General features: G+C 49.6%; 1 protein-coding gene across 7 annotated transcripts in view; it reads right to left on the bottom strand.

Moving 5' to 3' along the window:
• Window positions 1–26,883, bottom strand: part of NCOA1 (nuclear receptor coactivator 1) — a 187,577-nt gene that overhangs the window by 79,912 nt on the left and 80,782 nt on the right. The window contains exon 1 of one of the 7 annotated variants that reach the window (XM_064448315.1): window positions 11,048–11,268. The exons of 5 other annotated variants lie outside the window; for them this stretch is intronic. The gene's annotated coding sequence lies outside the window, so the exon portion shown is untranslated. Of the gene's footprint in view, window positions 1–10,234; window positions 10,255–11,047; window positions 11,269–26,883 lie in introns of those variants that run through there. One more of the 7 variants, XM_064448317.1, reaches the window with a different exon arrangement.

The following is a 26,883-nucleotide window of genomic DNA, read 5'->3' as shown; positions in this document are numbered from 1 at the left end:
TTGCCCTGTGAATAAATTAATCCATTTTATTAGACTTGATGCGAAATTCCTGACTGACAGCTCTGCTTCTGAAGATACAAGCTGACGGCTGGCTGCCATGGAAGAAGTCTGGAAGGCGACAGCTCGAATAACTAACCAAGATTCAATGAGCACACCAAAAATAAAGATATAAAAGAGTGTAATTTTTAACCCCTTGACCGATATCTCATTATAATATTCTAGCTAGACTGTCTGATCTCTAACCATCTGAGGATTAACAGACGGGGTAGCATTATCATCCTGGTTTGGATATCATCCTGGTTTAACCACCCATGGTAAAGTGTTGGCCACATCAGGATTTTGTTAAAGGATTTAAAAATGCCCATTTTTTCTAACCATAGAATTATAAATAAATAAATACATAAAAAGCCTGATTGCTGAAGACAAAGCTTTAGAAAATCCTAAAGTAACACGCCTATGTTGGACGTCACCTCGCATGCCTCAATCTGGACTTACAGTAACAGCCTGCTTCCTGAAAGTCCTTGCCTGCTACCCACATTTGAAGTGTACCCCAAAGAGTCTGGGCTCAATTCTCCACCCCAAAACCACCCATCAATACCCTTCTGTTACCGCACAGACACCCAGGAATGCAATGGAGAGGACCAAAGAAGATGTGGAGATGCACAACCCCCTGGACTGGGTGTAGACAAGGGACAGAGGTGTCAACCAGAGCTCCCTGTACCCTCCAACCCAGAGGATGCCTCTGGAGCATGGGGAGCAGGACTTCACTCCCACTGGGACACCACAAGGGGCTAAGTTAACTTTACTTCCCTTCTCCAGTTATGGACTGAGCAAAACTTGGTGGTGAATCACGTTCAAGTTAATTTTTTGGAGCAATATCGAGAGCTGGCGTTGGGTAAGGGCAATCATTAACGTTTGCCAGAGACACACATCACCACATGAAGCGTTTGGGCAGGAGCAGGAGATTCTGATGGGACGGACTCCCAAGCTCTCCCTCCCACAGCAAACACTCACCCCTGACGGTGTGACGAGCAGGACCTTGGTCACGGCAGCCACCACCGAACACGTCACCTTTCACTCCCTTCATCAACGGTGAGCAGGGACAATGGTGACCACATCCACACATCCATGTTCTTCCCCATGGAGGCCCATCCATGATGCAATTATTGCAGAATTTAAAGACACTTCCTGCAGCCCACTAACAATTTGGTGGCCAGTCGAGCAGATTTCCTTTCACCGCACGTTTTTTGCTCGCCAACAGCTAATAGCAATATGACCTAGCATTGTGCTAGAGGGTAGATGTCAGCCCAGAGGGACAACAAGCAGGTGAGGAGGAAGCACGCAGACCCGGGGCTGTGACCACCGGCAGTGCCGCCGTGGCGGCGAATACCCCCCCCAAGGGACAGTCACAGCTGCCACCTCCCGAGCAGCTGCGGGAAGCCCATGCACCATGGGACGCCCATGCTCTTGGGAAAGCCCAAAGCAAGATGCATTGCGCCAAGGGTTAGGGCAGCCACGCTGCCACCCTGCCTGCCGGGCAGCAGCTCTGCCTCTTCCAGCCCCATCTCCAGCGGGGTCGTGGGACCCCTGCCTTGCAGCAAAAAGCTTTTTGAGATGCTGCACAGGACTGCAGCTCGGCTCTTTTGCAGGGGGAATTACTGCATTACACTGGGGGAACTGTCTCAAATACACAGACCCTAGCTGTTGTAGAGACAGGACAAGGGGTGATGGTTTCAAACTAAAAGATGGGAGGTTCAGACTAGAGAAGGAAGAAATGTTTCACCATGAGGGCGGTGAAAGCCTGGCCCAGGCTGCCCCGAGAGGTGGTCGATGCCCCATCCCTGGGAACACTCAAGGCCAGGCTGGACGGGGCTCTGAGCAACCTGCTCTGGCTGAAGGTGTCCCTGCTCATGGCAGGGGGTTGGGCTGGGTGGCCTCTAAGAAGGTGGCCCTTCTGTGACTCTGTGATTCTGTGATTCATTAGGTGGATCTGATCATTTCCCCATGTTATAGGAATACATGGCACTCCACGGATTTTACCTCCAAATTCCTCACCAGTTCCAAGTGACCATGAAGCCACTTCCACACACTCTGCAACCTGGAAACCCAAACAACACTGTTTCTCATATTAAAAACATCTCTTTAATTTTACAGCTTCCCCCACAGCGCGGGACGCTGCACGGGCACATTCTGGGTGCAAAACACCCATCCCCGCTGCGCTTCAGTGACCACTGTGCTGCCCACGAGCCCAGAGCTTCGGTTTTCAGCCCAGCTCCAGGACACACCCCCAGATCTTCTCCGACCAGCAGGTCCCACCTATTTAAATAAATTACTAATTGCTGTTCTGAAAGGCATTTTTTTGCCCAGTGCATTTTAAAGACTTAAGAAGACGCAAACCTCTAGTTTACTTTTTGAAAAAGTCCTGCCAACGCTCACGGGGAGGGGGATGAGTGTCCCTCGCTGCTGGTGTCACCGGCGGAACGTTTCGCTCACCAGGACGTTTGGGCTGACCATTAATTTACCCCTGATCAAAGCAAACAATCCATCAAAGCAAGCGAGTGCTTCACCTTCACAATTAATGTCCTACCCTCACATAACCAACCGTATCAGCAAGACGAGCTAAGTGCTGTGCTGCAGGTTTTTAAATAGAAAAGGAAAGCTATTAGTAAGATGGAATGAAAAAAAAAAAACCACTGAATTGGGTTTTTTTTCCTGCCCGAAGTAAATCTTTTGAAAGGCTGTAGAGGGAGATATTAAAAATATAAAACCACATACAAAGAAAAATGCAGCTTAAAAATAAAGCATTATCAGCCTCTTCCAAATGAATCCCAAGCCTTATGAAACCCGCTGAAGAACTACGCAGAGAAATTCCTCGATAATTGGATTATTGGTGTTAAACATCCTCAAGCTGTCGCCGGCTCCGTCCTTATCCTCTGCCCACGTTTACGCGATGCACGACAGAAGCGGCACGTCTGCCTTTCGTCTGCATAGATTTTAGAGCTACACAAGACCATTTGTGACCAGAAGATCTCAACCAGCTTCTGAACCACAGCTGGTGCCTGAGCCAGGGCAGCGACGGCCTTCTCACCTGCTTGTAGAAGGTGGGATGGGGTCACCATCCTTCTCACAAGGATGGAGGAAAGCCTCCAGTCTCTAGAATATATCCCATGGATTTTGCTGCCAAAAGGGATGAAGACTGATGCCGCCCGCTGATGACCTTATTCTACAGAAACACGGCTGCATCCTTGATGTTTCCTGGGCGCCTGCACTGGGGTGGGATTTTCAAAACATATAAAAAATAAGGGACATTTTTCATGTTGCCAGATCTCGCCAGACCTCACTCTCGAGCGGTTGATAACTCAGCGGTCCCAACACGCGCTCTTCTTCCACCAACTAGAGAAGGTTTGCAGAGGACCTGCTAAATCACTCAGCAGGGTGGGGGAGAGGTAGCTGATGGTGCTCACAGGGTCTCTGCTAAGCCTTTCCCTATTTATTATCTTAATTAGGGATCAGACAGCTCTTGAAATTTGCATACAATACAAGATTTGGAAAAGATGTAACCATCGCTGCGAACAAAAAGAGATTACGAAGCGTCCCAGGGAGTTGAAAAATACAGGCAAGAAATAGAATGAAACTCAGTCAAACACAACTTTAATCAATAGCCACAGGGAAATAATAAGCTGCAGGGAGAAGCGGCTCCTGCTGCCGTTTACTGGGTTGGGGCGGTGTTATGGGTTTTTTTTTTCAAACACTTCACAGTAGTCAGACAAAACCGAGCAAGATATTGGATGGGAACTTAGGCAAAATGCAGCGATGACATAGCAGCGGCTCATGGATATTTGGACACGGTCAGCAGCGCATGGAGAATGAAGGGTTCGGGGTTTTAGACGGCGTTGGTAGCTATCTAGGCATAATTAGCTAAGCAAACAGAGGATTATGCACAGCTGAGATCGCCTTCTCAGCACACAGATAGCCACAATTGGTCCTAAAAGAGCGGCGTGAATGACAGAGCGATTAAAGGGATTTGTAAGAAAAAGATTAAAACAACAAAGTGGGCACGGTTTGACCAAACCCCAGTGAAAAGGAGGAGCTGCTTGAACTCAAAAGGTCTGCATCACATCTGACATCCCGCCAGCTGCGCAGTCCCTACGGGATCCGCAAAGGGAGGGGATTTTCAAACCGAGATGACCTGGGGTGATGAGTCTTGACCATGGAAGAGTAAGATTATCAAGGAGCTTCCCAGGAAGGATGGCAGAAGAGGTACAGCAATTATTTAGACTAATTAGAGCGGAATCTGTCTTTGGGAAGGAGACTACAGTAGGTAACAAAAGGTTTAGTTTTATTTTCATTGAAGTGGCTGCACACTACTTTACTTCAGGAATCAACCACCACCAGCACTGCCCACTCGTGTTACAGCAGAAGCCCCAAAACACCTCCACAACACCCCAACCCGCATCCCTCCGCCGCATCCCAGCTGGGGGGCAGGACCGGTCCCCCCCCGGCTGCCACCTCCTCTGCCGGTGTCGCACCGCGGGTTACCCCAGCCAACGCTGAATCTGCAGAACTACGGTTTTATTACCTTTAAACTTGAGCTGTATTTCCCTCCTGCTGCTCTGGAGCAGGAGGAGCCTGGAGCTGCTGCTGATGCCCGAGCAAGGCTCCGAAGAGCAGCCACTTCTTCCTGCTTATTACAAATACTCTGGCATCCAGGAGCAGGCAAAGTACGAAAAAGGGGGATTTTGAGAAAGCTACAGAAAAGCAACAAATGACAGGTAATACTTGAGGAGATGGCTTGATTTCCTTAATATTTATTTGCATTATAGCGATACCCAGAGGTCCTGAGCAAGAGCAGGACCTGCTGCACGAGGCTGTATGGGGAGGATGCAGCAGCCACTGCCTGGGCAGCATTTCCAAAGGAAAACACATTGCACGGCACAAGCACCCCAAGGCTGTGAGATGGTAAGTTTAAGGCCATGCAGCAAGCCAGAACCTGCCTCTGAGACACCAACCAATACTCAAGCCAGGCTCAGAAATTAAACTGTGGTCTAAACCCAAGCGAGTGAGACCAGGACTTTCGCATCCTTGCGGGTACCACCTCGCGGGTCTGCCAGCCTGGGGTGGTGCCATCCTCCGGCCTGTGGCAGAGGCTTACCTGGCTCTTTAGAGTCCTCCTTGAGATTTTTTTCTTCCCCACCTCTGAGTTGCAGAGGACACAGCTATCCCGACCCACGACGGCGACATGCCAAGGTGAAGCAGGAGGAGAAGGCACGAGGGGGACGAGCAGAAACAGGAGGGGTGAAACGCAAGGTTGGAGAGACCCCTTTTTGAGAGGAATTGGGCAAACGGCAGGGAATGCCACTTCAAAAATGCAGATTTCCCCCCACCCCTCTTTTCAGTTATCTTCGTTTGTGTAGGGCTTAGATTTCAAAACACCTCCCTCTCTTCTCAGCTGATATTTTAGACTAACCATATGGAGGAAAAGGGGAAAAAAAAAACCCACCCAGCAACAGTAGTGCACAACGGAGGCAAAGTTGTAGCTTGTTGCATCATTATTAATCCCTTATTACCATCACTCACAGCTGCGGCAGGCGCCTCCAAAACAGAAGGATCCCTGCCCTGAGGTATTTACAGAGCCAGTTAGATGTGATATAATTAAGAGGTAAATAAGGCAGTAGGGAACGTAGCAGGGAGGAGGGAGGGGGAAGAAAGACAGAATTAACTCCAGCAGCTTTGCAGAGGTTACCCCTATTTTACATTACAGTGTGTTGTGCCCACAAACTGTTGGGCTCTTTTTTTTTTGGGAAGCCATCTGGTGTTATAACCACGGAACCCACCCCCCCGGCATCAGCCTCCATCACCCACTGCTTTCTTATTTAACATCGCTGCTGAGTGGAGTGGGATAGTACCTTGGCTCTTCCAGCGCTGCCCAAACACCCTGCAGACACCCCGTTTCTCTCCCGCTTCCAGCCTCCATCGCAGTCAGTGTCCCTCTTCTCCCACCCAACTGCTCCACAGAAGATTTAACAGGGCAGCGAGCAGGCAGCGTAGCTCAGGATGGCTCAAAGAGCACCAAGCGGCACCCCTACTCCTGCTTGATGTCCCCAGTCCATCCGTTCTGCCCATCTTCTGAAGCCACGGCATGATTTTAGATACCCCGCCGTTTGCACATCACCCTCCAGGACCACAGCTTTTGCCAATGCAGCACCAGGTAGTACTTTTAAAAGATACTTTCCAGGTCTTAAAAGGCAAATTGGTAATGAGAGGAGGAGGAGGAAACACAACCACAAATCCTATTGCCCTTCGGGAAATGTCCCACAAACACCAGCCCCTACAAAACGCAGCCCGTGGGCAGCTGCTTCAAGAGCTGCCTGAGCAGACAGATGGGCGCTCGCTTTGCAACAACGTGGGCAAATATCAATTAATCGGAGGATGACAGCTATGGGTGGAGGTGCTACGGGTAGAAAATGCTACTGGAAATCACACTGTGCAAGGACAGAAATCTTCCAGGAGTGAGCACTGCGCTGCCGCTACATCCACTCATCACCTCGGGCTGTGTGATGGCAGGAGGCGCAGCTGACCAGCAGCAAACTGGTGCCCAGGTTCCCTTCCCGGTCCTCCAGGACCTCTGGCTACCAGACCCAAGCACATGAACAGCATCCCATAGCAGATAATTCCTATTGATTTCAGACATTCACGCACACATCACGTCCCTCCCGTTTGTGTGCGAATGCCAGACAGGTCCGGAGAGCAGCGCGGATAAAATCGGCACGGGGAGGGATCCTAACAGGGGCTGACAGCTACCTGGGTAACGCGGGAGCCTCATGCAAGGCACATCAGAAGACGACACTGCACATCGCGCTGATCATGTTTGTAAAGAGGAAATTCTTGACGTAGATGCAGCCCTGCTCCAGCCCGGAGCGGGATCTCACCCTGGCTGGAAACCACCGCACGGAGAAGCAGGAGCTGGGGATGAAGGTGGTGAGCTCCCCCACCCCATCCATCCACGTACCCTGATGTCATCAAGCCTTTTCTAAGAAGTCAAACTCTTTAAGCCTACCTCGGATACCTGATTCTTGGCTGGCAAAAAGCCAGGAGCAGAGCGGGTTTCTCCCCGAAGACCAGAGGAGGACGGGAGCAGTCAGAGCCCTGCAAAGCGAAGGGCCATCGTGGGACCCCGCGGGGAGCCCCGCAGCATCTCACCCGGTGGAGACCTTGGCCGCAGCCGGGACTAACCCGGCACAGCGCCACACGCAGCGCTTCCAGCCATCGGATCCAGGAGATAACGCTGTAACCCACACCTTGAATCACAAATATTTTACTTTCACGGTTGAAGCTACCCGCTTAATTAAAAGCAGACTTGATAATTAAGGGTTCCAACCAATCCCCTCCTCTGCAGCCCTGCTGGCTAGAGAGATCTTCATTTTCTGGGGACAGAAGGAGGGAGGAATGGGGCTGGAGCTTCTCCGTGCCTTAAGGGGTTGAGTTGGTCTGTGCAAGGAGACCGGGGGGAATTCAATGCTGCTCGCTAACTAAGCCCCAGGGTGATGGAGCAGCGCTTTGGGATGGGGCTGAGCCTTGTAAACAGCCAGGGATCACTGCAAGGAGCAGCACCGTTGGAAATTACTTTTATTTTTAAACTTACGTAGCTGCACTTGTAGCACCACAGCAGCATTAAAAGAGGTGGTGATGGTTAGCATGGTTAAAAGGATCCTAAAGTCGCCACGTCCAGCATTGTAGCCAACATTTCCGTGACAAGTCAGGCCAGAACATGTTCAAAACAACCGATAGCAAAAGCAAGGTACGCGAGGATGTTTCAGCATCACATTCCCCCGAGCCCAGTGTCAGAGATACAAACCTGCTAGGAAAGGTGAAAAAATAAAGAGCACAAATAATTGCATCACTTTGTGCCCTTTGAACAACCTTTGGATCCTGATGGCTTTTGCCAGGAAGAATAATGAAAGTCAAACTAATTAAGCAACGAACATGCCCACGGTACAAAGTGTGAAAATTTTAGAAGTCTGGCAAGTTGTTGGGAAGCGCTGAGCTCCCGGCTCCGCTTTCCTGCTGTCGCTCTGCGAGCAACCATGATGCAAAAGCTGATTTTTCAGTTCGTTGTTTTTTTTGTCATTTTAAGCATTAAATCAGAGCTCCAGAATGGGGTAAGCATCAATTTTGAAAATATTTCTCATCCTGCTAACAGGCATCTACCTGCTTTTAATGTAATTCAACGCTGCTTGTCACAGCTACCTGGACAGCCCCAGGAAAATGTCCCGGGACAATCAGCAGACACCAAACCATGGAAACCCTACGTGTCCTGTTACCTACCAAGGAATTGGTTCCACATTTTTGGTTCCTGACCCTCCCTGCACAAAAGCTGCCCAGCTGGAGCTCTGCCCAGCTGCAGGGAGGGGTTTGCTCCTCCACCACCTCTTTTCTCTGCGGATGGTGGTACCGAGAGCCACCCACAACGTCTCACCACCACCAGCAAGAGAGGGAGAGCCGGGGCATCGGGAGCCAGCACAGGCGGATGCCCTGTATTTCTGTTGGGAGTGATGGGCTGGTGGTGCTGGAGCATCGTCACCGTTGCTGGTGTGGTTGGCACTGTCATGGCAAGCACAAGCCACGACGGATGTTCCACCTCAGCTGCCATCGATGCAGATCCTGCATCCTCTTGGCCACCGAGCAAAGCATGTGACGATAAATCAAACCACTCGCCTGCTTCACCCACCCAAATCCAGGGTGATGTCCCCAAATATCAGAGACGACCCAGTTTTGCCCACTCGAGAGGGACAAAAGAACAATTTCCTTGCTTTGGGATTTCCAGATGGGACCAAGAACAATGGCAAAGACAGTCAAGTCCCTCCATCTCATGCCAGGTCTTGGTAAGGACCAGGTTACCGTGGAGAACTGTGACTATTCAGACTGCTCTGACTGGGTGAATGAGGATGGAGGGTGCAGAAGTGCTAGAAGGAAGAAACCACAGAAGAAGGGCTAAAAAAATGGCAGATGCCGATAGTACTCAGGTTAACAGGTCCTCGAGATCTCAGCACACATCTACCTGCAGCGTGTCAGGAGACCCAGGCTGGGAGATAAGAACCAGCAGGTAAATCCTGGGATGGGACAGGGTGGAGGGACTGACCCCTGTCAGCTCCTCTGAGGCACGGAAAGGCACGTGCAAACCCTCAGAAGAAGCCAGGACGCGTGAGAAGCACGCGAGCTGCCGTCTCCATCCCACCTCCAGCAATCCTGCGCTGACCTCCTCGGTATGAGCAGCTCGTGTCCAACGTGCATCTTGGTCCCAGTGAGAGTGGGAGCACGGGTCCAGGAAATCCAGTTTGGATTGGATTTGTTTCAAACTAAAATCACCTTTTCCTGTTTTAAGGTCTTGCATGAAGGCTTGCTTCATGGCTGATGCAATGCTGGAGCATTATTTCCCACAACATGCTGTTGTTCACCAAGATTTCACCCCGGTCACCACCATCATCAACACACACATAAAACTGCTAACGGACGGGGTAAGAGGTGCCCAGCTGAGAATACACAAAAGCCAACATCACAGAGACACAACAAACTCGTGACATCTGTGGGTCTGAGATTTCAGGTCCCAGGTCTTCTAATGCTCTTGGCAATTCATCGTCTCCCCATACTGTCTTTAAAACCAATTTATCCATCGTCAAGACACACAATACCTCCTGCTACTCTGCTGTAGAGTCTGAATTCTAAGTTTTTAAGGAAAACGAGGTTCTTTTAGTGCCACAGTGCCACTTTTTGATGGCAGACCTATATCAATAGCAGAGAAAATTTAAAAGGGGTGAATGAAAGAGCTCTGAAAACGCAGACGGAGATATAAGACTCAGAGCAGCATCACGATACCCAACCCTTGGACCTTACTGTGCTATTTAGTGATGTGCTGATGTCATCAGTGACAAAAAAACTGGGAAGCAAAAAAAAAAAAAAAAGAAAAAAAAAGAAAAAAAAAGGAGGATAGAGCCAGGTTTGGAAATGGGAATTTGCTCGTGCCACTCAAGAGAGGTGTGGCAGAGCCTCCGGCTACAATTTATGCAGCGTTTTAAAGGTTTACATAAATCCTAAACAATCTTCTCCATCACTCCAGCCTGTTAGAGCGATGTACATCAAAAACGAAGGCGCTGTCGATGTCAGATTTATGGTAGAAAGCCCTACAACACCTTCCCCCACGCAGCGGGCTCGAGGCGACGACTGTATTTTTATTCACCTTGCATAATCCAGCAACTCTGGGGCGGCGGGTGCTGCTGCCACGCGCAGGCAGGGATGGTCCCGGATCCGAAGAGCGAGTTAAGGGCAGGAGAAATTCAAGAATAAAACCCCGTGCGAGAGCCCACTGACACAGCAACCCTGCGTGAACTTCAAAGGGGACGAGCTCCTTCAAATTGTGCAACGCTTTGCTAAAGGGGACCCATATACATGTGAAATCATGAACTTCATCTGCTGCTCTACTCCTTTCATCAATGATTAACGCACATTAAGCAATCAGCATTTTTTTCTTTTAACAAGGAACGCTTTTTTTTTAACAAAAAAAAAACCCTAACGTCCTTACTTCTGCAAGTCGCCGTGAGGATTCATGCCAGCTCGACCCAGCTTAAACATTTACACATTGATTTTCAAGGTCACCGCTGAAATACGTCATTTTCTACTTAGCACGTTCTCTTACAAGCGTGCGGCTGTATTCAGTGCTGGAAGCGCTGCGCGCAAGGGTGCAGCACCGAAAACAGCCTCAGCAAAGTTCAATCCGTAAAAGAAATCCAAAGTAAAATGCCTGAGAGAAGGCGGCCTCGGAAAATGCAAATATCATTCATTAGCCGGACGCCGGCTTTTCTTTGCGCTGTTGTATAAATGCTGAATAAAGTGGCAGCAAAGGTTTCCCCTTCCCCCCCATCCCAGCCGGGTCGCACCGGGGAGCGCAGGAACACCCCACCGCTCGCTCCCAAACCCACCGCCGCAAACACCCCCCAAACCACCACCAACCCCCGGGGATGCTTTAGGGGGGGAAGAAGCCGTCGCCCCTTACCTGAGAGCCTCCCAGCTCCGCCGGTCTGGGCGTAGGCTGCGCAGCCCCCCGATGACGAACATGCCGCCGCGAAGCTCGCCGGCTCCCGCTCGCTCCCGCGCGCTCCCCCCGTGCGCTCCCCGGGGATTGGCGAGCCCTTCAGCGCCCGCCGGCACACGGTGCTGTTGCCATCGCAGGCGAAAGGACTCGCCGCCAGCTTCTCCCACTCGAATCCCGCACCGGCTGGCTGATAATGAAACCCAACGCATGGTGCCGGCGGCGAGCGAGCGCCGCTGCCGACGCCACCTGCCAGGCGGCTCCGATGGCGCGGGAGCGAGCGAGAGCAGCAACGCTTGCAGCTTGCTGTGATTGGAAACAGAAGCGGTCCTGTCCTAGGGACTTTCATTTTTTAAAATAAAAAATTACGCCTCTTGAAATCAAAAGCAATTTTTGCTTCTCTTTTTTAAATTCAGACACTCGCTGGTTTTTAATCTGCGCACTCCTCTAACTCGCCATCCCAACTGAATGTGCCGCAAATGTTATTAGTCTCACAGCCCTCTTCTACATCATAGAAAAATGATCATTTCACAAGAAGAAAAACTGAGACACAAGAAAACCTCCTTTACCCAAATCACACCGGCCCTCCTGCACCTCCCAAGTCCCAGCCCAGTGACCGAGCCTGCGGCTGCTCCATCAAAAATAGGCATTTTTGCACTTAAAAGCAACAGCTTTTTTATTTTCCTGCTTGGGAAAGGGGCTGCTCTCAATGTCAGTTTGGACTGACATCCAGGTGACTACGGGATAAAACCAGGATCAGGCTGCGCACCATCCTGGCAGTGATCAGGACCCCCACACCCCCCCGGTCTTTCCCCAGCGCTGGTGTGCACCGCGGATGGTATATTCTGCTAAAATTTTGGAAGAGCCTGGTTCGTGTACAGAGCTGGGGGGGGGAATGATTCAGGAGGGAAAAAAAAAAACAAATTATTGTCACCATTCTGCTTCCCAGCCAAGGGTCCTGCGTCCGGGGTGGCTTGGTCCCAACCACCCATCACAAGCAGAAGCCTGGGGACTCGCTGTATCTTCGTACCAAGAGTCACGTCACAGGAACCATGGAGGTCTGGATGTTATTTTTTTCTAATAGGATGAACCAAAACAGACAGGAACCTTAAGGTGTTTGGGGTGTAAAATGGCTCTTTTGATCTGGATCCAAATATTTTTGGTTTTGCCATCAGCGCGTCATCCGACCCGCCTGATTTCGGCGACCCCGAGGAAGGTCCCTCCTCCGCTGCCCTGCTCAGAGGAAGAGCAGTTCTCAAATTCTTTTCATCAAAATCAAAGATGAACCGCTTCTGCCACGGGATTTGCACGGCACAGCTACAGACATCAAAGAATGGGAGGAGGAAGCACTCAAAAAGCCATGGAATGAGGAAACTTCAACAAGAAACTTGAAACAACATGTGTTGGTAGGATGGAGTGACACAGAAATGATGCTCCAAAAGAAGTCAGCAAAGGAGAAAATGCTTGGAGCCACTGCAGCTGTATTATATCAGGGAATAAAAAAGTCTAAATACTTTAAAAAATAAAAAGAATTTTCAAAAGAGGAAAAAGGGATGGAAAAAAGAGCCGGAGGTAGACATGGAAGGAAGTCCTGGAGAACTAAAAGCCTATATAGAAACTGCTGCGGAACAACTTCATTAAAGAATGATGTCCAGGTAGCACTTTCCCTGCTATTGCAGGGGAGTCGGACTGGCTGGCCTTCACAGCTCCCTTCCCACCCAAACTATTCAATGATTTTATGCTTTTTTGTCCAGGGAGGATGCTGTTATTTGCACGGTAGAGCCTGCAGGACCACGGACGTGGAACAGCCAAGCAGAGGAGATGACAAAATGCAGCAGAGAACGTCAGGGGATGTGGAGCAGTAGCACTGAGATGTATAAAAAAAAAATCAGGTACTACAGGCACAAACAACAATATAATAAATATGGTCTTGCTCACCAACTGCAGAGCCCTTACGTGGTCCAGCTGTGCCGAGATGGCACAAGGGGAATGAAGGAAAATGGAAGAGAGCTGAAATCGGAGTGGAATTACACCAAACCTAAATTCATTATACTGCTGAAATTCAACCAGAGCCAGTGCAAGGCCCTGCCCCTGGGGAGGAACAGCCCCCCGCACCAGCACAGGCTGGGGGGGACCTGCTGGAGAGCGGCTCTGCTGAGAGGCCCTGGGGGTGCTGGGGGGCAGCGAGGGGACCCTGAGCCAGCACCGGGCCCTTGGGGCCAAGGGGGCCAGCGGTGCCCTGGGGGGCATGGAAAGGAGTGTGGGCAGCAGGGCAAGGGAGGTTCTCCTCCCCCTCTGCTCTGCCCCAGTGAGGCCACAGCTGGGGGGCTGCGGCCAGTTCTGGGCCCCCCAGTGCAAGAAGGGCAGGGAACTGCTGGAGCAAGGCCAGGGCAGAGCTGCCAAGGGGATCAGGGGCTGGAGCATCTCCCTCGTGAGGAAAGGCTGGGAGACCTGGGTCTGTTCAGCCTGGAGAAGAGAAGGCTGAGGGGGGATCTCATCAGTGCCTATAAATATCTGAAGGGTGGGTGTCAGGGGGATGGGGCCGGGCTCTTTTCAGCGGTGCCCAACGCCAGGCCAAGGGGCCACGGGCACAAGCTGGAACACGGGAAGCTCCCCCTGAACACGAGGACAATCCCCTTCCCTGTGTGGGTTCCTTCCAGTTTTTCTGCTCTTTGCAGTCTTGGAAGACTTGGGAAGCACATGATGTAAATTAAAAATAAAATAATTGAGAAATATGGGAAGTTTCAAGAGTTTACCAACAAATTCCACCCCTTCAGCTGTTCAATTTTTTATGACTTCAGCAGCAATAAGTTTCTCTTGCTGGAATGGCCCAGCTCCAGCAATGAATGTGATACCAGCTGCTGTGTTAAATGAATGATTAATAGATGTCTTTGTCTTGGCTGCATCTGCCTTTCACGAGAACATCGATGTTAACCTGGGCGTACCACCCCAATTCTGCCTTCGGTGTATTTTTCACTCCATCTCTTCACCTTCGAGGAGATTTGACGGAGTCGGATGGGCAGGAGCTGATGTGATGTCACCATAAAAAGGGGAAATAAACTCAGTAAACCCCAGCTCTCCCAATGCAGAGTTAAATAAGACAGAGAATGTGGAATACAAAGAATTTGCAGAAGCTACAGAGCTCCTGCGAGGAGCCCAAGTTTCATTTTCTTGCCCGTTCTCCTGGGCACGGTGATTAATTACGAAGGCTGCAGAAAACAAGCGAGCGGAGGGGAGCCGATTCCCTGCCGGCAGCACCGAGCCCCCGCCTCGCGCGCTGCTCATCCATCACCCGACCCGCTGGCAAACCTCAGCCAAGGCCAACGTCCGCCGCCCGCAACCCAAACCCCGCAGCCCCAGCTACAACCTGGCAGCAAGCTGGGAGCTCTGTCTGACCTTCAGCCATTCCCACCGGAAGGAACCACCAAATACGGGTTCATCTACTTCGATGTCTTTTTTTTTATTTAAGATATTCGCTAATAAAACACCAGAACCTGAGAAACTTCCTACATAAAATAGAATAAAATAAAATCATAAAATAATAAAATAAATTAATACATAAAATAAATGAAAGCAAAACAAAACACAACACAAAACACAACATAAAATAAAATAAAATAAAATAAAATAAAATAAAATAAAATAAAATAAAATAAAATAAAAATAAAATAAAATAAAAATAAAATAAAATAAAATAAAATAAAATAAAATAAAATAAAATAAAATAAAATAAAATAAAATAAAATAAAATAAAATAAAATAAAATAAAATAAAATAAAATAAAATAAAATAAAATAAAATAAAATAAAATAAAATACCTTGTGGCAATTCAATGATACCATGGGGTCACACCACTGAGCATCTCGGTCTCAATTCTGCATTGACGTGGTTATACAAAAACTGGTTCTTTTTAAGTTTTCTCCTGAATCAAGGATAGGGTTTTAAGCTAAAAGGCTCTAAATGGTTCATCTAGGGCAAATTCAGCTCAGAATAAGTTTTACTGTCAGTGATCCTTCCTCCCCCGATCTACAAACTGAAGCTCTTGCTTTCCGTCTTACACCACCAGCAACGGCACCCAGGGTATCTTCCAAAAGCTCTTCCAAAAATTCAAGTTTAAAACAACAGTTGGCTACAAGAAGCCAGTGAAGAAGCACAAACCCTCAGGGGTGGGACACAGTGGTCTGGCTGCTCGGCCAGGCCGAGCTTGGATCACGACAGACCCAAGGTTTCACGATAAGCGGCAGGACAGAGAGGTGGTGGGTGCCCGTCATTGGGAGTCTTCAAGGTCAGGTTGGACAGGGCTTTGGGCAACCTGATCCAGTAGATGTCCCTGATCATTACAGGGGGGTTGGACTAATGGATCTTCAAAAGTCCTTTCCAACCCAAACCATTCTGTGACTGCATGATTTGAGAGTCCCTTCAAAAGACCTCGAGCCTGACCTTGTGCGGCTGTGGGCAACAGCATGCAACAGGCTATAAAACACCAGCAAATCTGAATTCCCCACTCCCACCATTCAAAGTTTCCTGGTTTAAATATGTCCTAAGAGACGGGGAAGTAGCACGCAGGAAGCTGGGGTAAGGCGAGCCCCAGCACAATACCAGAAATGCCCATTTTTAACGTAGGTAAGACGAGCACTTGACATTGACCTTTCAAAGCCAGCATCTCGACAAATGGCATTGCAGGCTAGGGAGGGAAAATGAGGTTCAGTTTACCTGAGACACAACTGCCTCGCAGTGAGCAGATGACACTCCAGGAGGAGAACTTCAAGGATGAAAATTATTTGCATGACAAATGAAGGAATGGAAAATGTTCTGCAGGTTTTACAACTGCTCGAACCAGCTCCCAGCTCTACCTGCGTCCCATGAGGACGCCCTAGCAGCCTTTGTGGAAGAGCTTGCAAAAGCCTCTATTGACCGAGAGAGCTCACATGGCGTCAAGAGCAGATCAGACAAGACCACCAGACACACACAAACCCCACAAATCACTCTATAGTGACCGGCTACAAGGATCTTACTCCATCAACACCGATCTTTATCATCTACTAATTATTTATAGAGACAAACATTCCATCATGAGGTTTATCTTGATGCTCCAACAGCAAAAAACTCCTCCAAGAACCTGCAGCTTCTCCCCAAAGAGGGATGTGCTCCTGTTCTCTGACAGCAGCATCCCTTTGGCCCACCTGCACGTGCCCACAGACCACAGCTGGAGCTGAGCAGAATAAATACAGCACGAACACACAAGGCTCAGCGATTGCCGTGGTGATTAAATCCACACGATTGCGCTAACATCCTTTGACGGCCAAGCTCTAGAGAGGTTTCCTACCCTCTCCAGGTAGCAAACAGTAGATGAGGAGCATCCAAGGTAAATGTCTGAATGGGAAAGCAAGAACAGAATAGCTTTGTTTTGTTAAAAAAAAGCAACAAACCCAAGCTGCACGCTCAAGCCCGCGCGTCCGTCGAAGCCAGCGAATGCAGCACTTTCCAGCCTGGCTTCTTCCGTCGCTTAAAAAAAGCTATAAGAAACTGGTTACGATTTCTGCACCTAGAAAATGAAGTTCATGGCAAATATCTAGTTTAAGCAACTGTCAGCACTTAATGTTTCTATTTACTCCAGTCCAAAAGAGCAAACTTTAAATAAAAACTGAACTTAATTAAGCGTGTCACATTCTTTCGGGCACGCCAGCTACAGTGGTGAGCAAGATGCTTTCCCCAGCCTCTGCGCTACAAACTCGGACAATATGCTGTTTAAAACATCCAAAGTCCCTCCCAGCCCGGAGGCTGGCTTTATTGAAGAAGAAATAGGTGACAAAACACATCTCAGGCCAACCTTTCTCATCTCAGAGATGCTTCGAGGTTGCTCAGTCCCTGCGTTGCGCCAGCAGCTCCAAGGCTTACGGAGGTGTCTACGCACGCGTGTGGCTGTTGCAAATTCATGACAGCTGAAGCTTTGACAGTGAAATATATCTAAACCATGGTGCAAGGAGGGCATGGACCTGTGAGAGCAGATCCAGAGGAGGCTATGGAAATGGCCAGAGGGAGGGAACACTTCTGCTATGGCGGAAGGCTGACAGAGTTGAGGGTGTGTTCAGCCGGAGAAGGGGAGGCTGCGGGGAGACCTTATTGCGGCCTCTCAGGGCTTGAAGGGGCTGATAAGAAAGGTGGGACAGACGTTTTAGCAGGGCCTGCAGCGACAGGAAAAGGGGCAACAGTTTTAAACTGAAAGAGGGCAGGGTTAGATTGGACATAAGGAAGATTTTTTTTAAGATGAGGGTGGTGAAAGCCTGGCCCAGGCTGCCCCGAGAGGTGGTCGATGCCCCATCCCTGGGAACACCCAAGGCCAGGCTGGACGGGGCTCTGAGCAACCTGCTCTGGCTGAAGGTGTCCCTGCTCACGGCAGGGGGTTGGGCTGGGTGGCCTTTAGCGGTCCCTTCCCACCCAAACCATTCTCTGACTCTATGAAATCCAGCATTACCAGCTTCGTTACCTCCCGCGACTGAGGTGTGCAGGGAACTGTTACACATTTTGGCTCTCCCACGACCCACGTCCACGCTCAGCGTTGAAAACCTCTACTCCAAAATAGGTGAAATATCTGTGCTTAACACAGCGCTACGGGGAACGAGCCTGTCTTTCAGCAGCACGCAGGCATTTCTGCTAACGCTTGCGTCACTGGTGCTACGGCAAACACGGCTCCTGAAATCATTTTAGCAATATCAGTGCAGGCGATTGGTGCCGCAGGCACGAGAGCTCGTCCGCCGCAATCAGAAACCCTGAGCAGATGCGAGCGAGCTAGCCATGACCAGGGATCCGAGCTCATCCCCCCCGTCTTTGGCATGTTTGCAAGGAGGAACCGTTCTGTGGTTCTATGATCTCCCCATTTTTGGTGGGGTGGCCACACCGACAGCCGCCACCCCAGAAGCTCCAACACCACCATCCCTCTGACCATTACATCTGGGAGCAAAAAGGTAACAACTGCCCCTTCGAGCTACAGCAAAACCTACACCTTGTCCCTCTTCACCCAGCTGCCGTCCTGGTGACCAGCGCGAACTGCTCGGGGAAGATACAAGAGTACGCAAAGGCACGGCCAGACCTTGGGGGTTGAGGGGTTTGGGGTGGGCAAGTTCCAGAACACACATTTCAGGACAAGTGTGGGGTTCACCCAAGTATCACCCAAAAATTTCTGAGCCTCCTCCTGAGAAGTAGGTGGACGATATATCCTCACACATATAAGTGTGGCAATCCTACATTACAGGACACTGCTAACAAGCTTGATATCAAAGTTACTAGGTAATAGGCAGGAGCTTATTTTCACTACCAGTTAGTCCAGCAAAGAAATAATTAAATATGATTACCCGTGCTAGAAATCACCTTTTTCCTTCTACTCACCCAAAACTTGCAGCTGCAAACTCCTCTGTGTACATCCACCTTGACTTTTTAAGGTTCTGCTCTGGAGGGATAAATTAAATAATCGACAGCCAACACTCAGAGATCCTGGGCAGCCGGTTTTGTAACCCAGCTTCTGCCCACTGAGCGCTGAAACGAAGCCTTATTCTCCTCTAGGCTTCATGCTGGGCTTCAGCCCAAGAGTAAGAGTTTGCATTTCTCTCCCAAGAACCATCTCCAAGCCAGGTGCGGACACATATGACCCCCGTTTCAACCTCCTCCACCACATACTACAGGATGACCAAACACATATTACGTATATACCTACAAGCTGCAAGACCTTCTTGGCTAGAAAACACATCTAATGATGCAAAAGCTCCACGAGCTCTGGGTAAGGGAAGGGTGAATTTTGCCATTGAAACTGAAAGTCAGCCTGGAATTGCTAAGCGACAAAAACAAAAGATGTTCTTCCCAACGGATGGCATGTGTTATAAACTCTGCAGCGGTGCAAGCTTGATATTCAGCAGTAAGAAGTGCAAACTTAGGGAAAAGAAAAAAAAACCCAGAGCAGGCTTCTACCCTCTAAATCCCTAACACACCCATGCCAAAGGGGTTAAGTACACAGTAGAAAGCGTGAATTTGGAGCGGCAACCGAGGAATCCAAGCATAAAGCCAAAATTATACAAATCAGGGTACGACTGCAAAACCGCAGTCGTCCTAAAACTTCCTCCTCTTATTTTGCTAAAGTGGGGGTTAGCTGACTGAGAGAGTGATACAGGGAAAGCTGTTTAAAACCACACATGATGCTTCGATGCACTTGGTCTCTATGAAGAAGAGCTTGGTGTGTGCCACAGAGGACAGAGGTGGGCACTCGGATAGGAATGGGGACACCTTTTTATCTCTTTTTCTTAAAAACATATGGAGATATTTATTGAGTCACCAGCAAGACTTGCTATATAATGTGTATATGCATTTATATATATATTAAAATTATTATTATTTTCTATTTTTATATATATATATAAATAACAATTCCCTGCCTTGTTGGGGATATATAATCAGGGTAGGACACACACAGTAAGGACACATCTCCCACTGTCTGTCCCCAAACCCAAATGCCCGTCATCCCACCAAGAGCTGGGCAGAACTTGGAGCATCCTTATCTCCCCGGGGATCCACATCCACACCACGCTGGGTCCCCCCGCTCCTGGGCAGGCTTCAGAACACGAGGATTTTGATGGCTGCTGTGATCTTGCTGCTGCGGGGGCATTTGGGGAGGTTTCTGTCCCTTCCACCGTGGCCGGTGGAGGATGCACACAAAGCAGAGATGTCTCCAAATGGCCCATGCGTGGGCTATCTTCAGGAAAAAGCATGAGCTGCTTGCTTAATTCAGGGCTGCCTAGGAAAGGGACGGGGTGTGTAGGTAACTGCGCCTTAGGATGTACCCCCAAAGGACAGGAGCCTATTAAGACACTGTACGAGTCACCTGCAGCCCAGTATGAGCAGAGACCACCCCTGAGGGGGCCACTGGTGAACCAATGGCACCAGCTCGGAGGTTAGTGGTCCTGCTGCCCTGATCACTGCTAAATAGATCAAAGAATTCTTAAACCTTTGCTCTTTCAACACCAGAGGACGTTATTCCTCATACTTGGGGACACTTTCTGGCCCCAGAGCGCTTCACGGTTGGGAGCGAAGCACTGTGTGCAGACCCTTCCTTTGCCAGGGGAGGGATTGATACCTCCTCACTCCTTTTACTGTAGTTTTAATGCCTTGTGAGAGGTTCCGCAACAGGAATAATTATAAACCAGTTATGAAAATAGCTGACCTCCCATGGAGCAGAGAGGTCCTAAGGGTTCAATTACATGACAAGAGAAAACAATCAAGAGACACCCTGGGTTCAGCCTTGCTTTCAAAAATGTCTTCCCTTTGTTATTCTTACCTAATTGTAACAGGTTAGGTAACCAACCTTAATTGCGAGCCAGCTGCGCCTGCCGTGCACGCAGCGGCCCCGCTACCTGCAGCGCCCGTCAACAAAATCAGGTCTGCTGAGCCGGGATCACCCAGAGCATCCCACCTATTCCCAAAGGGGAATGAACATCAAAAAGGCTCATTATGTTTTTTAATTAAAGCTCCGACGATGATGACATTGTTTTAATGCAATTCCACTTTCTTCTTGTTCAATAGAATTTGTACCAGGAAAACTTGGGGGAAAGGTGGGTTTGGGTTTAAGGGCTCAGCGCCAGGACTCACCAGTCATGGCTTATCAGAGATGGGCTTCTCATGTGGTCACCTCCAATCCTCCTCCCTCTCAGGCCTGAAAAGCAGGAGAAATGCTTCTCCAATGAACCAGAAGGGAAAGAAACTCATTAATGCTGATCTTATTCTTCAGATCCTCAGTGAGAAATGCAAGGCATATCTACAGTGCCTCCAGAATCACAGAACGGCTGACGGAAATCAATATCACAACAAGAATAATCCCAGTCTGACCACTAACAGGCTCAGAAACCCATCGCACGTACAGTGCCTTCAACAGGGGGATACAGGACAGATCCCAGTTGGTCTCCACCAAGGAAAATCTCATAGATGGTCCTGGAGTCAAGCACCATGCAGAAAGGTGCTTGACTATCTACTAGTGACAGGACGAGAGGAACCGGCCCCAGGCTGTGTCAGGGGAGGTTTAGGTTGGGTGTGAGGGAAAATGCCTTCCCTGCCAGAGGGGTCAGGCCCTGGCACAGGCTGCCCAGAGAGGTGGGGGAGTCACCGTCCCTGGGAGGGTTCAAACACCGTGCAGCCGTGGCACTTGGGGCCATGGTTTGGGAGGCCTGGGGGTGTTGGGTTGGGGGTTGGGCTTGATGATCCTGGAGGTCTTTTCCAACCTTAGTGATTCCATGATTCTGTGAAAGGTCTCCTCCAGCAGTGCAACCCGGAGGGAGCACCCATCTCTGAAGGTGCAGGGCGCAGGGCCAGCCTACACCCATCCATCACCATCAGGACGCAAAGAACCCCGCCTGGTCTATTATGAATTATTTTAAAAGGAAGATATGTGCGCCTATCATCATCTCTGCACTGCCATCAGCAGCAGTCAGAGCAAAATTATATACTACTAGCAAAGCAATTTGATAAAATAGCTGCATTACAGAAGAGCATACCCTGAGATTGCTGAAGGCAGCACGTGCAAAAAGGGACAAAACTCGCAGGAAATTTTGAAACCTTAACCCTTAGGGATCCCAATCTCATTATGTTCTAAAGATTCAAATGCACACAAGCTTAATCTTTTCATCTATGCACAAAAAAAAAAAGCCCCGACTATTTTCTGCACCGCGCTGAGGGCTGAGTCTCCACCAGGCAAAGCACAAAACGAGAACAGACCAAAAAAAAGCAGCAGGGACAGGCAGCTCTTGCTGAACGACAGACACAGCAGGAACCAGGAACCTCTTCTTTTTTACAGAAATCCTGCTGCTCAGCAAAGCCTTTGCTCTGAAACAGGCTCCCACCGACGTCCAAACCCCAGCGGGATCCCGAGCCTCTGCCCTCTCGGAGGCAGGATCCAGACGGTGTGACAGGGGGTTGCTCGGGAGATGGGGCACTGGAATGACCTCCTAACACCCAACACCAAAACAGCTCACCGTTGCCCTATTTATAATAATTATTTCCAAGCAAATGAAAAAAAAAAAAAAAATTCTCAAATTGCTGTGGTTTAAAAAGCTGCACATTAGGTGGGAAAACTACAGATTGCCTCCTCTTCCCGACATGCAGCAGTGAGAAGATGAAAGACCACTTGTTCCCTACAAGCAGCTGCTATCTGAGGTCCAGCAGCTACTTCTTTATGCCCAGGAGATGGTTTGAGTTCCATATAATCATTCAGAATCAACCTCTGCTTGGTTTTCTCACAGAGCCTTCCCATTGAAGTCAGTGATGAAGCCTCTTGGATGAGAAAACTTGACATCTTCATCTTTCCTCTTCAGAGCATCAACACGTGTCTCCGCCACAAGAGGTTAGGAGAAAGACTTTCCCAGGGCAGGATAAGCTGTAGCTGCCCACTCCAGGGATTTTTTTGCATCTTCTTTAAGCCGTCGCCATCAGAGCGGGGATATCAGCGAGACCTCTGCTCCAAATCCACTCGAGCCATGTATTACAACAGGACCCAGAGGACCCAAGAGCGGAGCGTTATTATGATTGGCACCGCACAAATACGCAGAATTAGATTGTCCCTGCCCCAGATGTCAAACCCTGAATAGATTAGACTAACTGAGAGGAAAAAAAATGACCGCCTCCATTTTATAAGCAGGGGCTCCAGCCAGAGATTTCAGCATCCTGCAAAAGCCCTAAGGAGAACTGAGCCGTGCCAGCCCAAACCCTGCAGCGGGGCTGAGCTCTACAAGCAAGCACTTCGCTTCTTCCCCCCCACTCCACGTTGGTCTATGAACCCTTCTGGTGACCAGGGAGCTGAGAAGATCCAAGCACACACTCTTCTTTCCTGCTAACCATTTAGTTTTCATCTAAGCAGTCATGCCAACCTCCAGACTTAGACCAGGTAGTGTTTCAGCAGCACCTCCGCATCCTAACGGTGGTGAGACACCGGAACGGTTGCCTTGAGAAGTTGTGGATGCCCCATCATTGCAAGGCGTCAAGGTCAGGTTGGACAAAGCTTTGAGCAACCTGATCTAGTTGAAGATGTCCCTACCCGTGGGGGGGGACGGGGACACGTGCAATGATCCCTTCCAACCCAAACCATTCTCTGATTGTATCACCATGTTGATAAACCAAAATTAAAAAGTTAAAGACCAGTCCACAAAGACAACTATGATTTTACAACCCATACGCTTGCTAAGGAGTAGGACATCTTGCTCGTGCCAGAGAAGAGTGCGGCACAGTCCCTGCTCCTAAAAGAAGACAGGCTGGCTCTTGGTTTTTGGTCCTGCCCTGGGTTCACCACATCGCCGAGCGTGCGGCGGGTCTCGGTCGCAGGAAACACACGGGTGTAAATGGGTCACTGAGTTACAGACTAAGCAATGTGGTGCTTTCCAGCTGATGTAACGAAAAATAAAGGCAGGTGACATGACCACATACAACTTCTGGGGAAACCACAGGTCATTCCAGACAGGGGACTCACCAAAAAAAGCCTGTGAGCCTGTGTGTGAAGAAATGAGCATCTCTTCTGAATGAAAGAAAGCAAGAGAGAAAGGCAGCACACTGGTGCGAGCGGCATGCTCGGGGCAAAGCAAGGAATCCAGCATCACCGGCACCACAGCTCGGCATTGCCGGCAAAAGTCCTGGGGAATTTAGGGAGGAAAAGCCTCCTTTGTTCACAAAACCGCGCAATGAGACTGATTTTGGTATGGATAGATGAAACCCCAGGTAGAGAGGAGGTGATGCCTTAACAGCTGCTGGAGCACAGGGATGATAATCCCCACGGAGGAGGTATCTGCCCCTTCTTCTTGCACATCAGCCCTGCCAGAACCGGGTCCTCACGCCCTCCACTCGCCTCACGCTGCCCACGAACACGAGGAATCACGTTCAGACCACACGTGTTGGAACAATACAGCCGGGTGAGAGACAGGAAAAAACCTTTGCCCTGAAATCTCCTGCAGCAGGTACCGCCACAAAAGCTTTTCTGGTGATGGTGGAGAGAAGCCTTTGGAGAAGCACCTCTCGGGGCAGGGCGGCCATGCAATGCTCTGGGCATTTCTCTTAAACTGAAATTCTCCAGAATTTTATATTCCCTCTGCTCAACCGCCTTCACTTGTAGAGCAGGTCCTGCAACATTTTCCCCAGGTTGAGCAAGATCGCTCAGGGGCCAAGTCTGCTGGCAAAGCAATGGCATGTTGAACGAGGGGCGCGGGCAAGGTGGTCCCCGTGGCCAGCACGTGCAGCTGCAACGTGTTCCCTGCTCCAGGGAGTCTCCAGAGCTCAGAGAAGAAAGGTTCAGGCTGTGTTTTCAGACCTATGTAGGAAAGGACCGGCCATCAGGATGGTTACATAGGAGCAGAGCTGTTCTCAGCCCCATGACCTTGACAGCATTCCTCAGCCAACACACGCTTCCCAGATCATAAAGAATTCTCCCTAGAAATGCCCTTTGTAATCACATAGTCAAAACAATCACAAACTGAAGGCCAAACTGGGTTTCACATTGCAGAGGAGATTGTTACAATCGCAGCACCTGCAAGAGCAAAAATAAAAATACACCCAGAGTCGCACAAGGCTCAGATTCCTCAGTGAAGGCTGGGAACGAGCGACCGCGGGTGAAAACTGCCTTGGGTGATCAGGACAAGGAAGATGTACTCACTGCAGTGACAAAGGGCTGTGCCTTTCACTGGGTTTTTTGTTCACCCAAAGAACCAAACACCACTCCAAAATGCCACCGCAAAGTACACGGACATGCAGAGAGACGGATCCAGCGGCAGGTACTTCTCATAGCGCAGCCCAGCAATTTTGGGGGCCAGCTCAGATCCTGGGTCTGGTCTGATGGGCAAAAGCTGCAGCTAAAGAGCACCTGGGACAAAGTTATCAATGGCCAAGGATCTCCCGGGAGCCCCCATGCTCCAGCGTCACAGGTACAGAGCAAACCTGCACCTACTTCACCCCAATGACTTGGAAGAAGAGCAAACCCTCCTGCTTCAGGGATGTATCAGCGACTAATTACCAGGGATTAGAAAGACATTTTCTCTGGAGAGAGGCTATTCCATCATTTCCACTGCTGGTTTCTCGCAGGTTCCTTGCAGCGCTGGACGGTGCTGGACATGGATGAACTCTGGCTCCCCGCTGACCCGTGCCATCTGCGTCCTCCCCCAGTCGCACACCGCATCTCCTTGCTCGGCGTAGTTATACCAGCTACACACAAACTGCATTTAGCACATCTCCAGAACCTTCCTTCACCCGACAGGAGGGAGAGTGCAGCGTGACCAACCCCACAAAGCAAACCAAAACCATTCTCTAACGACCGCTGTAAAGCTAAAGTCCAAAAATATCACGTTTCTTGGGAGGCTCTGAAACTGAAACCAAAAGCCAGCTGGGAAGCAAAGCCACGCTCAAATTTAAAAGTATTTTAAGAGCTTTTCTATTTCAAAGTGCTTAGTGTCCTATTAAAAAAAAAAAGATTAAGTCTTTTTCCAAAATATTTTCAATGGCTCCCAAGGAGTCACTGTACTATAAAAACTTTACATCTTAACCAAATATTATGAGTGTGTATGCATTTCTGTGGCACTCACAAACAGCCTAGCTTCGGTTTCCCCATCAACACAATTCCTCCTATGCCCAGGACAGTGAGAAATCCTACCAAAGGATCCAGAGCAAGCTCATAACTGCTTAAAATTAGGTCAACCAGAGTTTGTTTACTGCCATGTCACAGTACTTTATATATATACACATATATATACATACCTTTGTAGTACAAGTTGGTAAGACTGGGGTTGTTTTTAGCTGAAGCTGGATCCTGCAAACAGGTCTATGTTGAGAGACTTTAGCACTCACATACTGCCCCAATAAAGTTTCCAGCACAGACTAACTTTTAAGGAAGCGAGTGAAGACTTGGGGGACTCCAAGATTCACGCCTGAGCTGGCATGACATTTATTTTCATTTAATATCCGGAAAAGCAGGTATTCTGTCTGACTGCCAGCCCAGCACCCCTCCATCCCGCTTCCTGCAGACAAGAGAAGCAGCTTCCGATTTTCATTACAGATTCAAGGCCATACCTATAAAAATGAATACCAAAAGGGATCACAGTTGTTAAAGGGCTCCTCTCAGCATGGCTGAACCAGACCAGGCTGCGATCAAGAGGCAACCCCTGCCAGCAGAAGAGTTATTTTTCTGCAAAGGCCGCCACGCCCTGAACAAGATTTACAAACCTGGGAGACGATTCCACCCCCAACGTCATTATTTCAACACCGTGGCTTGTGCCAGCACGGTGCTGGTGAGGAGACGTCATTTCTTTCCCCATATTTCGAGGAAATAAGGAGGAAGCTTCGAGGCGCAGAGCAGACACACGGGCTCAGCTCCCCAGTGCCGGTGTATCGCCCCGGCAAGATGCATCAGCCACCAGAAGCCGCTGGAGAGCCACAGCATCCTCACCTGTGTGCTCACTGCTGCTGGAGGGGCTTGCGGAGCTCGATGACGATGTCGTGATGACATAGCATGATGTCACCAGGCACCTCGGCCGCGTCCCGGGAGCAGGCAGGAGGCACGCGAGGCTGCTCGGGCTCGGCAGCGTGGCGGCCACCAAGGTGATTCTCCAGCATCACCTTTCTGCAGCTCCTGGTGGGCAAACCAATGCAGGGCACGGCCGTGCAAGCAGCCGGATCAAAAGCTGGGTCGCTTTTCTCATTCAAAGAAAGGAGGAAAACAAATAGTGTTTTGCCACGACCCTGTATTCGGCAAACAGCGCACGGACCCGCAGGCACTAGCCAGCATTACGCACCGC

This window comes from Phalacrocorax carbo, chromosome 3 (genome assembly GCF_963921805.1).
Source record: "Phalacrocorax carbo chromosome 3, bPhaCar2.1, whole genome shotgun sequence".
NCBI classification, from domain to species: domain Eukaryota; kingdom Metazoa; phylum Chordata; class Aves; order Suliformes; family Phalacrocoracidae; genus Phalacrocorax; species Phalacrocorax carbo.
The sequence above is the reverse complement of the archived record's forward strand: the minus strand, read 5'-3'. Positions and strand labels throughout refer to the sequence as shown.